The sequence below is a fragment of the Olea europaea genome, chromosome 14 (genome assembly GCF_002742605.1).
Source record: "Olea europaea var. sylvestris chromosome 14, O_europaea_v1, whole genome shotgun sequence".
NCBI lineage: Eukaryota > Viridiplantae > Streptophyta > Magnoliopsida > Lamiales > Oleaceae > Olea > Olea europaea.
The window spans coordinates 1280018-1294389 of NC_036250.1; the positions used below are offsets into that span (position 1 = coordinate 1280018).

Genomic DNA, 14372 nt, shown 5'->3' on the forward strand with positions numbered 1-14372 from the left:
AGTCCATTGGTGCAATTAGAAGTCAAAAGAAGTTAAATATGCCTATAATATTTTCACAAATCAAATTCCAACCGGATATAAGGATTTTCAGATTTTGAGTCGAAGATTTAGATCAACGTTTGACCTAGTAAACGTCCAAATTTGGAAAGAGAATTTGCTATCAAATTTTAGTTCTTTGAGTTAGCTTTCTAATGAAACTTGAATCACCTCAATCGGATGTCGGGAGAGGAATTTATGACAAAAATACTAAAAACAGTCGCACAGAAAATTCTGGTCGAAAATTTACTTTCCTTATTCGGTTCAACCTCTTGTGGAAACGCGTTTTGCACACGGTTTTAACCCCAAAAACATCCCAGAATGCCTCCATTCATTCTCGATCACTTTTCTCTCATCCTTGGCACAAGAAACTCCATGAAAAACTAAAATCTTTAGTGAAACCACGAAGGAAATTTCGTCATAATTTCATGTAATTCGAACTTTCTTTGCTTAACAATTTCTAGATTTGGATTTTATCGTTATGAATTAGTATTGAAATTTGTTTAACTTTTAATAAATTTCTCATGGATTCAGTCATACTTTTTCCATTGTTAAATTAAATTATTTGTTGAGTTTCAATTTAAATTACTTATTGTTGAGATTATTTTAACTTTTATCAAATCCTTCATAGATCTAGTCATGCTCTTTCTATCGAATGATTGAAATAATTGTTGAATTTTAATCTTAATATCACTTTATTGGCGGATTGATTACTGCCTTATGCCTGCCGTATATGGTCGATCTTTGATCTTGTTTCAATAAAAATGTGCGAATGTGTTATAGAAAATCTAGATTCTAGAAATGTAATTGGAATAAAATTGGACTTCATTGTTAAATCTTTCAATTAGAGAGTTGGGAAGAAAACCTCTAATTGAGTAAAAATACATGAATTATTGATGTTGATTGATCCAATCCAATGGGGGAACTCCGACGCTTTACTAATTTTGCACATTGATAATTAATTTTTATTCCAAGTGACAAATCATTTCCACATTTAATTACGAAAACCCTAGTTTGTTTGATCATTTGAGAAATTTTCCTTCTCCCTGTGGATACGACACCCCAAAGCTGTACTCCAATCACCGCGTTATTCTTTGGGCGTAATCAATTGTCTTTGATCTGAAGTGTCTTATTATGACGTTAATCGATGTTACAGCTATCGTATATTTTCAAGGCGATAGATGGATGTGCTGCCTGTTCCCAGAAAAGGGCTGCTGCGACCACTTATTGTCAACGACTGTTGTTGTTCGAGGTGATGGGCTTTATGCGTGCGTGAGGAGCACAATCAGATCTTAGGCGTTAATCAAATCTGGCATTTCATTTCAACGATCTAGAATTGTGATAAGATGAACGTCCCAGATTGACATCGTTTGAATTCAACGGTGGGGATCGTCTGAGGTTTCCGATAAAAGGAGGACTTTTTTAGAGGTTTTCACTTTTATGAAATCAAGCTCTCGGCGCTCTCAAAATTCTCTATATTTTCAAGTGTTTTCTGACGGTATTCTCAATTTTCGGCGAGTACAGAGTGCCATTTCTTATTTTCCAACTGTAGAAAACTCCAATCCATTCGTTTCAGTAAGTATTTTTCTAGTTCTTCGCATTTTTTAATTCTAAAGATGGCTTCTGAGAGTAGTAACTCTTCGGGGAGTGAGTTGGAGATAGTGAGGATTGACCAGCCAATATTAGCGACCTCCTCAAAATTGTCCGAGGCGATATTAGGGGGGAAAACATTTAGAGGCACCTGATAGCTCGGTAAACACTTCCACACATTGGGGGGCGTCTGATTATCCTTCCAAACTTAAGCTTGCCGACCTTGATAGACTTAGGAAGGAGTATAGGACCCCAGACAGTGTGGGCGAGCCTGTTACCCTAGGCTGGGTTGCGTAGTTGTGAACGAAGCATTTTTTAGGGCTAGTCTTAGGTTGCCGATCCATCCTTTCTTTCACTATGTTTTGAGGACCTATGGCCTGGCCCCAACCCAACTGAACCCCAACTCTTGGAGTTAAATGGTGGGGTCATGGATGTTATGGAAAGAGGCGTCGTTTGGGGTAGAGATGTCGTTCTCTGTGTTTTAGACCTTATACATCCCTAAGGTGGTGGCGGGGAGTGATAAGACCAGGGGGTGGTACTACCTAACTTCATGGGGGTTCCTACACTCCATTTGTACTCGATCTGTCGAGCTCCATCAAGGAATGGAAGAGCTCATGGTGCTGGGCCGCTGGGAGATGGGACACAATGGAGGGGAATCCCCTGGCGCCTCTTACAGTCCCCACAAAATATTCAACACTTAATGAGTACTGGAGCCTTGTGATTTTTTGTGTTTCGGATCAGTTCAAAAGTTAACTATTTGTTATTCATGCAGATACTCTTTCTCGGTGCAACCTTTCTGTCAAGGAGTTTAATATAACTTGCATTGTTTATCAGCTTTCGCTGAAGAAGAGGTCCTATAACGAGCTTATCAAGAAGAACATCCACTTCGTTACGCATGAGTTGATGGCCTCCCAAGGTAATTATCTGGAGTGTTCCTATTGTAAAGAATTTCTGACCTCCTTACACATGCTAACCCATTTTGTTTTACCGTAGATGATTTTAACAAAAAGAGGCCGGTGAGGCCTGACTTTAAAACAATCCAATGGATGATGGCCGAGGTAAGGGCGTTGAAGACATCCTCCTCTACCTATAAAAAGCAAATGGAGGACTTAGTGGCTACGAGTAAACAGCTCCAGCCCGTGATAGAGAAGGAGGAGGGTCCAGAGACAGCCCTCCAAAGGAAGGGAAAGAGGGCTGCCAGTTCATCAAAGGGGCCCACAGTGATAAGGGCTGCCCCGATCCTCCATCAAACAACAATCCCCACTGGGATAACCATAAGGGAGAGGACGACGGCCCCTGTTGCCACTATTACTGCCACTACTACTACCCCGACCGACCTCCCAGTTGCTGCCATCCTAGTCACACAAGTGCCGGGGCAGCAGAAGAGAAAGAGGGCTCGCTCGGAGAAAGAGGTGGACTTCCTGGGCACCAATAAAGAAGAGCCGGTGAGGGAGGCGCTGGAGACCTTACCTCCAGAGATGACGACCATTGCCCTGGTCCATAGCAAATATTGGACCGAGAAGTGGAAAGACCACACAGCCTCCTACACTACCGAAGGCCTGGTAACTACCAATAGTGCTTGTATTGCCCGGGACCTTGAGTACAAGTGTTCAACTTCAAGGCTTGGTCAAGGACCTCAATGCGAAGAGGAAGGATCTGGCCAAGCATTTGGAGGAGGCAATGCACTACGGGGATGCAGTGCGGGCCACCCAGGCTAAGGCGTCGAAGGCGGAGAAGGCGAGGCAAGAGGTGGAAGGCCGGCTGTGGGGCCAATGAGGAGATAGAGAGGCTGAAGAAGGAGCTCTATGAAGTGGAGTGTCAGGTGGCTGCAATGTCAAGGAGAGTTAACCATGCCAATGAGCACCACCGGCTCGCCACTGAGGCTCTGGAGGCCTCAAATAAAGAGAAGGCTGAGCTGAGGCAACGGGCGGAGGCCCAACTGAGGAGATCGAATCTCTGAAGGCCGAGGTGTAGGCCACAGGAGAGTCAGCAGTGTAGAACTTTATTGATCACTTCGAAGAACATCCATGGTATGATGACTTTACCAACTTCTGGGCCTCATGGAATGCCCAAGCAATATTGGATCGCCTAAGGAAGGTCCACCCAACTTTGGATCTGACATCTCTAGAAATAGAGTTCGGTGAGCCTACTCGAGATTGAATCGACAGGGCCGCTGAGGAAGCTACTGAAGCCACCTAAGAGTCTTAGCCGGAGGCTGGAGCTCAAGATGCCCCTCCAGTAGAATAGGAATATTTTGTAATGGCTTCGTCCCACCTCTTGTAATTTATTTTGTAATGAAAGTAAATTTTCATGTTGTCACTTATTCCCTTTACATTTATGTTGAACTATTTGTATCTTGATAAGTAACAAGTAAATGTGAAGTATTACTTACCAATAATAATTAGTCGATGACAAGAATTGATCCATATAAAATACTGAACTAGGACATAAGTTGATTAACCCATATAACATAACGGAGAACTGAGGTATTATAAGTATTTTACAACATTATCTTTCACTAAGGCAATTTTAGCACTTAGCAAGATAGAAATGTTACAATAGACTGGACAAAATGCAGATAGGATTGGGACATACACATCATTAATAATACTTCCTCAAGTGTTCAATGTTCCACTGATAAGGCAGTGCCTTCCCTATCATGTCTTCTATTTCGGGTTGGGACTCTTTGCGGATACGATAAGGACCTTCCCAATTCAGTCCAAACACTCCGAACCCAATTGGCTTCGACGATTGGAAGACCCTTTTGAGGACGAGGTGCCCCAGAAGAAGAGTTTGGTTTCTGACCTTAGAGTTGTAATAATGGGTCATCTTTCTCTGATACTTGGCCAATTTTATTTGTGAGGAATCCTTCCTTTCTTGAAGGAGGTGAAGTTCGTGAACTCGAGCTTCGTCGTTGCAGGTCTCATTGAAATATATCTGACGATGAGAGGGGACACCCACCTCGACATGACTCATGGCTTCGGATCCATAGGTCATGGAGAAGGGTGTTTCACCTGTTGCAGTTCGGATGGCCCAGAGGACATGGGAAAGTTCATCGACCCACGCCCCTTTTGAAGCGCAAGCTTTCTTTTCAGGGTATGCTTGATAGTTTTGTTCACTGCCTCAACCTGCCCATTTGCTTGGGGATGATGAGGTGTTGAGAAGTCTTTTCTTATGCTGAGTTCATCACACAAGTCTCGTATCTTTTTATTGTCAAACTGCCTTTCGTTATCAGACACTAAAGAGTGGAAAATACCGAACCTTCAAATGATATTTTTCCAGATAACTTTATGGTGTTCGCTTCAGTGATTTTTGCTAGAGGTTCATTTTCAACCCACTTGGTGAAGTAGTCAATGGCAACAATGGCCAAAGTAGCGCTTCCTCTTCCTTTTGGAAGTGGGCCAATAAAGTCTACCTCCCACTTGGCGAACGGCCACAGGCTAGTGACCACAGAGAGGCTTTGAGAAGGCTACCTTTGAATGTTTGAAAAGTGTTGGCACTTTTCACACTTTTGAACAAACTGGCAAGAGCCCTTTTTACGATCGGCCAGAAATAGCCTTGTCGAAATACTTTGTGTGCCAGAGCTGTTTCTCCGGAATGGCTACCGCAGACTCCCTCATGGATCTCCCTGAGTATATACCTGGCTTATGTCCCTCCTACGCATCGGAGAACTGGCGAGGCAAAATCCCTTTTTTAGAGCTCATCATCCTGGAGAACAAAGTGAGCAGCCCTTCTCCTCAATTTCTTCGCCTCGCTTTTTGAGGCTAGCAGTGATTGATCTTTGAGGTAGGCTACCATGGGTTGCATCCAAAGTGGGATGGCTTCAATCCATAGTACCTCTTCACCCCTAGAGATGGAGGGCTTCGGTAGGCGCTCAATTGAGACAATTTTTAGCAGCTCCAAATCCCTGCTGCTGGCCAACTTGGACAGGGCATCAGCATGTGTATTTTTAAGGTGTGGGACTTGGACCAGTTCAAATTTCTTGAAGTGAGGGACTAGGTTCATAACCAATTTTGGATATACAGCCATGCTCTGCAAACTTTCCATTGACCAAGCTGCGAGTCGCTACTTGCTATGAGCATTTTCACTTGCATTTCTTTCGCTAGTCTAAGACCCACTAGGAGGGCCTCATATTTCGCAGAGTTGTTCGAGGCTTTGAAGGCAAAATTGACTACACAGTTTAGCTTATGGCCCTCTGGGCTTTCTAAAACTACTCCTGCTCCGGAGTAAGTCTCACCTGATGACCCATCCACAAATAGGTTCCATGTTGGGGGCTCGACAGGTTCTATTATCACCTCCATTTCTAGGCTTTTGGCAAACTCAACCACAAAATCTGCGAGGGCTTAGCCCTTGATAGTGTTTCGGGGTCGGAACAGTAGGTCAAACTCACTGAACTCGATTGCCCATTTTAGCAAACGGTCCGAAGTGTTTGTTCTCTGCAACACTTGCTTTAGGGAGAAGTTGGTGAGAACTTCAATTGAATGGGCCTGAAAGTATGGTCTCAACTTCCTTGATGCTGTAACGAGGGAGAGTGTAAGCTTTTCCATATCTGGGTAACGCATCTCTGGTGGGAGTAGTACCTTGCTAATATAGTACGCCGACAATTGATGCGTATTTTCTTCTCTAACAAGGACTACGTTGACAGCTTCGTTTGAGACTGCTAAGTATAGCAGCAGTGGTTCTCGTGGTTCAGGTTTGGATAGCAAGGGTGCCTCTCCTAAGTGCTTCTTCAGCACTTGGAAGGCTTCATCGCACTCATCCATCCATTGGAACTTCTTTCCTTGCTTCAAGATTTTGAAGAAGATAGGCTCTTGTCAGTAGCCCTGGAGATGAAGCGGCTGAGTGCGGCTTTTCGACCGTTGAGGCTTTGGACCTTTTTTGGTTCACAATGTACCCTAGAAATTGACCCTTATCTTTTTCGGATTTGTCTCAATTCCTTTTTGGTTCACAATGTACCCTAGAAATTGACCCAAAGCTACCCCGAAGGTGCACTTCAGAGGGTTCAACTTTATTTTATACTTTCTAAAAGTCTGAAAGGTCTGGTCGAGGTGACTTACGTGTTCTTTCGCCTGGAGATTTTTAACTAGCATGTTGTCCACATAGACCTCTATAGTTTTGCCAATGAGCTCGGCAAACATCATATTGACCAGCCTTTGGTATGTAGCTTCTGCATTTTTCAATCCGAAGGGCATCACCTTATAGCAATACAATCCTCTGTCTGTGATGAACGATGTGGATTTCTCATCAGGTCGAAACATGGGTATCTTGTTGTACCCAGAGTATGCATTCATGAAGCTCAAGAGTTCATTTCCAGAAGTGGAGTCCACCGGTTGGTCTATCCTTAGGAGAGGGAAGCTGTCCTTGGGACATGCCTTGTTCAAATTCATAAAGTCTACACATACCCTTCATTTTCCGCTAGGTTTCTTTACGAGGATTGGGTTGGATATCCATTTCGAATAGATAGCTTCTATGATGAAGTTGTTGCGGCTGAGTTTGTCGACTTCTTTTTTGAGCGCCTCATATCGCTCTGAATTGAGGGCTTGTTTTTTCTACCAATGTAGGTATAGGAGGAGTTGATGTTAAGGTGGTAGCTACTGATCCTTGGGTCTATTCCCACCATGTCTTCGTGCTTCCAGGCAAAGACATCTAGGTTCTTCTTCAGAAAGTTCATCATTTCTTCTTTTACTTCGGGGGGTAGTGCTTTCCCAATCCGCAAGACCTGAGTGGGGTCTTCAGGGTTGATGGGAAAAGTTTTTAGTTCTTCCATTAGAGTCACATTTGGTTCGGACTCAATAATTCGAGGGTCCAACTCATCAAGAGGGTACACTTCTTCAAGGGTCTCTACCATGTCGATGTCTTCCTCCTGTTCGAAGGTGTGCCCTTGTTCAGGGGCGTCCATCATCTCTATGTCCATGTCGGCTTTGTTGCCAGCCTCTGTTATAATGACATTAACAGTGCAAGGCTCGAATTTTCATAGAGAGTTGAGGTAACATACCCTTGAGCCCATTTGGTCGCCTTGAACTGTAGCAATCCCATGTTCAGTTGGAAATTTCATACATAAGTAATGGATGGATATAACTGCCCAAAGATCTTTCAAGGCAGATCGGCCAAATACACCTTGGTAAGCTGATCTATGATCCACCACCAAGAACTCCATGAAATGATAGGCCACTAAGGAGGCTGACCCCATCTCGACAGGTGCTGTCGCCAGTAGATCTAAATAGCGGGTCGGTCATGGGATCAACCCGTGTTTAATTTGTATTTTATAAAAGGTAGATCTGACCAGTATATTCATCGAGCTGCCATTGTCGACGAGCATGCTTTGAGTCCGTTTTGAGTCACTACGGCTCTTACCACTAACGCATCACAGTGGGGGTGGTGAACTCCTTGTGCATCTTCTAGAGAAAAAGTGATCGGGGCCATCCCGTTAGCCACTTGGGTCTGATTGACAATGTAAGTAATCATTGGTGGATCTTTTGCTTCCTTGGTATAGTTTCTCTAGGCGTTTCTAGTGTTGCCTCCGATATGAGGTCCTCCAATGATTGTATCAATTTTCCTGATAACTTGGCCTCCAGATGGGGCCTGATTCCTATGCCTGGGTTCTCCTCTGTCCCTAGATTCTCTTCTTTAGGGCGATTGGTCTCTTTATCACCTCTCTCCCCTATTCGGGGAGTTGGACTTGCGGGGGTATTCATCCCTTCTCAAGGAGCGTGGGTTATTCCGGTTTGAGGATCGATGATCATCTCTATATTCGTTGGTGTCGTGTCCATAAAGTTGGTGAAAGGTGCAGAACATTGCCCCTTCCAGGGCCTATTTGATCACTTCTTCTTCTTCTTTCGATTGTTTGTTCCCCAGATGGTCCTGCTTTGGCAGGAACATTTTCATATGCTAACACTGACACTGCATTTAGAGTGGCTGAAGCCAATGCCTGTCCGAATGTGGGGGCTACCGTGTGATCGGCCTGGGTCCATTGCTGGGTGACGAGGTGTGCGGCTGGTCCTAGACATATCTGCCTCTGAGGTGAAGGAAGTCCCTGAGCTACACAGTTTCGGTGGTCAATCATCTTCTCATTGACGATCTCCACTCTCATCATTTCAACTAGCTCGTTATAGGTGGTGGGATTCTTGTTGCGTACACCGTTCCAGAACAGAGTGTCCATCTTGAGGCCACCTTTCAAGGCGGCCTTCCTATCAGTGACTTGCTCGGAGTACCTGATTTCATTGTTGAATCTGGCAAGATAGCTTTTCAGCGTCTCGCCAGGAGCTTGTCTTATGTCTTGCAGGCGTTGCATTGGGGCCTCTCCTTCCCTTCGTAAAAGGTATTGATTCAGAAATGCTCCGGCAGCTTCTGATGCTCAGAGGTGGTAATCCTCTGTACCACACTTCAGCAGCTCCGGTGAGGGTTAGATAAAAGGCCCTACATTTTAGTGCCGGTGAGGCTCCTCTGAGGCTCATCTGCATCATATACTTAGTCAGGTGTTTCTATGGGTCTCCCTTTCCTTCATACTTTGGGATTTTAGGAGGCATGAAGTTTGCAGGCATCGGGAAGCTTCAGATTTCTCTGGAGAATGGGAGGTTGTCATCATCATCATCAATTTCGTAGGAGCGCCATGGCCCTTCAGAGCCTTCCCCCTCTGATGCATTTTGGGGAGGTGGAGGTGCCTCTTCTCGACTATCCCAATCCACTAGGTTTCTCCTTTCCCGCCTATTTCTAGGTAAGGGTGGGCAAAACCCAAGCCAACCCACGAAAATCGCCCGATCAGACCCAATCGACCAGTTTGGTTCGATTTTTGGTGTTTTTAGGTGAGTTTCGGGTATTGGGTCAGCCTACTTGGTCGAATAGTGGGTTGAACAAAAAACGGACCTAACCCACACCGACCCAACCCGCTAACATTAAGTGAAAAAAGGCATAATATAATTATGTAGAAGGAAAAGAACCCTAAAATTTTCCCTTCCATTTCTTTCTCCAAGTCTAGCGATTCCAACCACTCACTACAGCTTGAGCCAAGGTCCAAGAGCAAACAAGAAGCCTAATCTCTCTCCCATCATTTTCTCTTAAGTCTCAAATCGCCAATAGAGAAGTGAGGGAAGTAAGAACTTCTTCTTTCAGTCGCCACTCGCCGATCGTCTGACGTCCACAATCCAGTGGGTAGTGGTAGAATATGTATATTTCCATATTTTCTAATTTCTATTCGTATTTTCTTATTTTCTATTTTTTATAAATACAAAATCATCTGTCGACTTGGGATCTTCTCTTGCTTTCAGAGAACCTGAAGGAGACGGAGAGCTTTCTTGGCCCATTTCAGCTCTAAGGTTGTTGATACTCTGCTCCGATTCATCAATCAGGTTCCATCTCATCAATTTTATAGATTATGGACCCGGACATTGCCTGAAATCGGGTTTGCATTTGTTGAAGAAGGTTTTGCATAAAAACAGTCATGTCAGCGGTACTTTGTTTAGAATTCCAATTGTCGTGCCCATCCATTTCTTAATTGGAGATGATTCTTTGCTGTTAACAGTGTGTGTGAGAGAGAACGACTGATTCTGTGAATTTGATTTTGATGGTAAATCTATCTATACACTAATACACATTAGTTTGCAAGATTCGTTTCAAGAATTGACGCACAGATCTTCTTTTCCTATTTATATATGTTGCTTTAACTTTGTTAATTCTTCTGAGATGATAAAACGATTTGATAAGAGATACGCAAATACATCTTTAAGTGCCCTATACTATTGTGAGGAAAAAAAGGAAAACTGCACTGTCTGCACAAATCCACTGGACTACTTGGTTATCAATTCTGTTTAATAGAAAATGGAAAATTCACTTATTAGAAATGAACTCGATTCAGTACAGAAAAATAAATTCAAGCTGATTTAGATGTCGAGCATGTTATTTTCGAGTATTGTGCGGTTTAATATAATTATTTTATATACAAAACACGATCTTAAAATGTACAATTAATACTACTTTTGTATCAAGATAGGCTGAGACACGCACTAGATGACACTAAAACTTTCTAAACAGTAAGCAGTGTTCAATGTGACACGTAATTTTATAGCCGTTGGTTTAGAATGCTGATCAGAATTTCCCATTTATCTTATTATTCTTTATTATAAGTTGACCTTACCAAATTATACTTTCCTGGGGTAAACTAATTGCTTGCTTTCCTCAAATTAATGATAAGAAAGATTCTTTAATGATAAGAAATAATTATTCTTTAATTGCTTGACCTTGCCAAATTATTCTTTAATGATAAGAAATAATTGCTTACTTTCCTCTTTCTTGCAGTATTCTTTAGTCTCTATAATCGTGGATCTTTTGGAAAATGGACTCAGGCACACAAGCTCAATCAAATGACAGAGATTTTCAATCTGGTCTTCCTCTACGTGCACCATCAACATTGGGTAAACGAAAACCTAATAGATTAGCTTCTTTTGTTTGGGATCACTTCACTCTATTGGGCTCAAGGGATGATCCAGATGTTAGGTGTAAGTGTAATTATTGTGGAGTAGATTATGCTTGTGGTACTAAGAAGTGTGGTACTAGTACATTGAGTAATCATTTCACAAATCATTGTAAGAAGTATCCAGGTAGATTAGTGGATAAGAAGCAAAAAATCTTATCATGGAGGGAGCAATCTTATTGCTGTTGGTCGAAGCAAGGAAGAGTGTAGAGTTGCATGTGCTAAAATGATAGTTTTGGATGAATTACCTTTTAAGTTTGTTGAAGCTCGTGATTTTAGGCTCTTTTGTAGTGTAGCATGTCCTCAATTTCAGGCTCCATCTCATTAGACTCTTGTTAGAGATATTTATCAGTTGTATTTAGATGAAAAATTGAAATTGATAGATGTCTTTTCTTTTAACTGTTAAAGGGTTTCACTTACAACTGATACTTGGACTTCTATTCAGAATATTAATTACATGTCTCTTACAGCACACTGCATTGATCTTGATTGGATGCTTAATAAGCGTATTTTGAGTTTTTTTGTTGTTCCAAATCATGAGGGAGAAACAATTGAAAAAATGATTAAGTCTTGTTTGCATGATTGGGGGATACAGAAAATTTTTGCAATAACTGTTGATAATGCAAGTTCCAATGACACAACCATTTCTTATCTTAGGCGAAAGTTAGTTTCTTGGGGGTAGTGATGGATGTGTTCTAAATGGGAGGTATTTGCCCTTGAGATGTTGTGCGTACATCATCAATTTGATTGTTGTTGAAGGCTTGAGGGAAGCACATGACTCCATTGTGAATATTCACAATGCAATCAAATATGTGAAATCTTCTCCGTCTGGGTATGAAAGATTGATGGAGTGTGCAAAGAAAGAAAAGATTGAGTGCAAGTCTATTGTGTTTTTGGATGTTCCAACTTGGTGGAATTCTACCTATTTGATGTTGGAAACGATGTTCAAATTTGAAAAAGCTTTTGATAGGTTAGAAGAAGAGGATGCTTAGTATTTGCATTACTTTCGAGATGATGATAATGGTAGAAGGAGTGGTGGATCTCTGTCAAATTTAGATTGGGAAAGTGCATATGTTTTTGCTAAATTTCTTGAAAATTTATTCAATGTGACTTTGAAGTTTAGTGCTTCATTGCAAGCTAGTGCTTGTGCTTATCTTCATGAAATTTGTAATTTTGTAATCGAACCGGATGAATGGAAATTAAGGGGAAATTACTTGTGTGAAATGGTGACTAATATGAAGAAGAAGTTTGACAAGTAATGGGGTAAAACAGAAAATGTGAATCAATTGTTGCTTTTTGCTACTATTCTTGATCCAAAATACAAAATAGATTATGTTGAATATTGTTTGAATGATCTATATATGGATGGGGAAGTTGTTAGTAATATCATGAAGTCTTTGAAAGCCAATTTGATGGATATTTATGAGTGGTATGTGAGTCATGAAGGCATTCATGGAATTAGTCAAGCATCAACTGAAGAGTCTTCAAGTTCAATCAATGCTTATAAAGGATCTTTTTCTTCTATGAGTGATACTCGTCTTTCTAGATTTATGGAAAAATAAGCAATTAAGGTTAAAGTTGAGATAAAAAATGATGTTGAATGATACTTATTGGATGCTCGTGAAAGCATAGAGAATAAGGATTTTGAAGTTCTAGATTGGCGGAAGTTGAACGGAAATTAGTATGGCGTCTTGTCCAATTTGGCCAAAGATATGTTGGCAATTCAAGTTTCAACTGTTGCTTCAGAAAGTGCATTTAGTACTGGAGGAAGGATACTTGATCCTTTCCGTATTTTCTTAAGTCCTAGAATGGTTGAGGTCTTAGTATGCACTCAAAATTGGTTGAAGGCTTCTCCGAACTTGGATGGTTTTTGCATGGAAGATGTTGAGCATTACAACCAAATGGATGAACTTTTAGAATCAATGAATTCAAAATTAACTGAAGATGACCAAGGGACCAATGCTAAGTGATTCATTTCATTTTACATGGTTTCACTTTTGAGGTAGGCATATTAATCTGTCAATAATTTCACGATTTGTATATTTCCAATAGTTTTCTTATTTTTGTAGAATTGGTTTGTACAATTTTTATGCTAACAGGATGCTTGATACTGCCGAGCTCTAGTATTGCAGAATTATTTTTGCTATATATTAACATAGTTGAGCTTGGTCACAATTTCCATTCCTACTATGTTTGTAAGTAAAAACTTTATGTCTCTAGTCTTGTTAAAATCCTTTCTTCTCACTGTTTCTGTGAGATGTCTTATAATTCGTTTAGTCAGACTCGAAATATGCATATCTACAATCACTATGCTATGCTATATGTTTTTAGAATCTCAGAAAATTGGCAGCTTTAATGGACAAACTACTTGTTTTGGTCTGAAAAGAGGTGCCTAGACTGGAACCTCTTTATCCCTCAAACTTTCTAGCCTTGGGATCAAAGATTTGACACAACCACTTAGCATTCTCAAGTAATACCCTCCTCTAGAATTCAAAGAATCTCATTACTAGTTTTAGTTTATATCACGTCATAGTGCGTGCAAGTATATATCCAAGATCAAGCTTCTAATTCAATAGATGACAATGCCTATAGAATTTATAATGGATGGCAACTCTTTAATTTAAGTGAATCAAGTTTTTATGCTTCTATTATGTAGACAGATCAAGCTTCCAACATTTTCATTTTTATGTGATATGTTTACTTGTACAGATCAGAATCAACAGCTGCCTTTATTGTTGGGATTTGTCTGGAGATTGCAAACTGAGGTCTGAGATGCAATGGATGGCAGCTCTTCTAAGATGCAATATTTACAATAGATGACAGCCCTTTTGAGATGCAAAGCTCCTAATGAATCATTTTGTTTATTTAGCTGTCTATCACAAGTTTATCGTCTAAATTAGTTTCCAAGTTTATTAACATTGGATCATGAATGTACTAGTTGTATTTGGTTGAATTTTTATTCGAATAGTTGTTCCCCGTACTAAATATTAATCTTATTTGGATGACATACAAGTTTTATTTGACTATTTTTTATTACATTTTGCCAAACCGACCAACCCGACCGAGACTTGATTGGCTTGGATTCCAACATTTAATTGGGTTGGGTTGTTTTGATTTTTAATTAAACCGACCATGTTGGGTTGGGTTGGGGTTGGGGTAAAAACCAACCCATGCCCACTCCTATTTCTAGGTGGATGAGGTACTTGTTCTTGCTCCTGCTCTTGTTAGACTGATCTTTGCATGGAGCGGACCCTATTGCTAGGGTTCTACCCTATTCTGT

General features: G+C 41.2%; 1 long non-coding RNA gene across 3 annotated transcripts; it reads left to right on the forward strand.

The window, feature by feature from the left end:
- The first annotated feature begins 9853 nt into the window (after window positions 1-9853).
- On the forward strand, window positions 9854-14115 carry LOC111408717. 3 transcript variants are annotated; one of them, XR_002705346.1, is made up of 3 exons: window positions 9854-10189; window positions 10918-13094; window positions 13802-14115. It is a non-coding gene; the product is annotated as an uncharacterized LOC111408717 (long non-coding RNA). The 3 variants fall into 3 exon arrangements; XR_002705345.1 differs by having other exon boundaries at window positions 10918-11033; XR_002705347.1 differs by having other exon boundaries at window positions 9854-9971; window positions 10918-11033.
- The last annotated feature ends 257 nt before the right edge of the window (window positions 14116-14372 follow it).